The sequence below is a fragment of the Gekko japonicus genome, unplaced genomic scaffold, assembly GCF_001447785.1.
Source record: "Gekko japonicus isolate JY-2015 unplaced genomic scaffold, Gekko_japonicus_V1.1 scaffold2943, whole genome shotgun sequence".
NCBI classification, from domain to species: Eukaryota; Metazoa; Chordata; class Lepidosauria; order Squamata; family Gekkonidae; genus Gekko; species Gekko japonicus.
This window is the reverse complement of record NW_015173765.1, coordinates 126841-128470: the sequence shown is the minus strand read 5'-3', so window position 1 is coordinate 128470 and position 1630 is coordinate 126841.

Below are 1630 nucleotides of genomic sequence, written 5' to 3'. Positions count from 1 at the left end.
TAAAAGAAGAAGAAGTGATTGGATTTATACCTCGCCCTTCACTACCCAAAGGTGTCTCAGAGTGGCTTACAAACTCCTTTCCCTTCCCCTCCCCACAACAGACACCCTGTGAGGTGGGTGGGGCTGAGATAACTCTTGACAGAAACTGCTCTTTTTTCAAGGACAGCTGTGCCAGAGCTTGTGACTGACCCAAGGTCACATCAGCAGGTGAAAGTGGAGGAGTGGGGAATCAAACCCGGTTCTCCCCGATTAGAGTCCGCGCACTTAACCACTGCACCAAACTGGCTCTCAACTGCATGGGGAAGCAGAGGGGGCATGAGCTGGGCGATCTACATGGTGAAAACATGTAATAAAGTTCCCTGTGCGTATGTTCCCACCTTGCAACTGACCCACACTGCTTTTGGGATTTTGCCGAACATGGGGAAAGGGTGTGTACAATTCCTCCATGTGGCTGCCCCAAGGTGATTGCGGAGGACTGTGACAGTGCACATGTCTCTCTCCTCATGTGGTTGAGGGCCCACACATGCATGTCACCTGCATAGGGCTACTGGCTCCACGTGATCAACTTCAGTTCTTGTTTCTGGGACTTTTTAAACACCGAGCTGGAAGCATTGGATGAGTTGTGCGAGTCGTCGCTCACCTTTTAAGCTCCGGAGCCTCTTCTGCTCGGGGTGCATGCCTGTCTCCGCATATTTATTGCCTTTTTCTTCATTTGTAGTCTGTCTTTATCACCTAGGCTCGAGATAGATTACACAAGTTGAGCAATAGAGTAGGGACGGGATACAGCATACAAGCGAGAGGGAGTAAGACCGGACTGCAAAATTAGAGAGCAATGCACTAAGGCAGTATAATACATACAGCACCCAGTGCAACAGAGATGGCCTACAAAAATAGAAGAACAATGCAAACAACAACCATGATGACAACAACAGAGTCATATATATATTACAAACAAATCAACGAAAACCGCCTAAAAATTCAAAGATGTTAACAGCAACCTTATTCCTTTTGTGTTCACTTACAGTCCTGGGCTGAAGTCTAAGGACAGAGTGGACCATTCATCTCAATGTCTAAAGGACTTCCTGTGCTCATAAGAACAGAAGAAGAGCCCTGCTGGTTCAGACCAATGATCCATCTAGTCCAGCATCCTAAGAATAGAAGAAGGGCCCTGTTGGTTCAGACCAGTGGTCCATCTAATCCGCCATCCTAAGAACATATGAAGAGCCATGCTGGATCAGACCAGTGGTCCATCTAGTCCAGCCTCCTAAGAACATAAGAAGAGCCCTGCTGGATGAGACCAGTGGTCCATCTAGTCCAGCATCCTAAGAACAGAAGAAGAGCCCTCCTGGGTCAGACCAGTGTTCCATCTAGCCCAGCATCCTAAGAACAGAAGAAGAGCCCTGCTGAGTCAGACCAGTGGTCCATCTAGCCCAGCATCCTAAGAACAGAAGAAGAAGAGCCCTGCTGGATCAGACCAGTGGTCCATCTAGTCCAGAATCCTAAGAACAGAAGAAGAGCCCTGCTGAGTCAGACCAGTGGTCCATCTAGCCCAGCATCCTAAGAACAGAAGAAGAAGAGCCCTGCTGGATCAGACCAGTGGTCCATCTAGCCCAGCATCCTAAGAACAGAA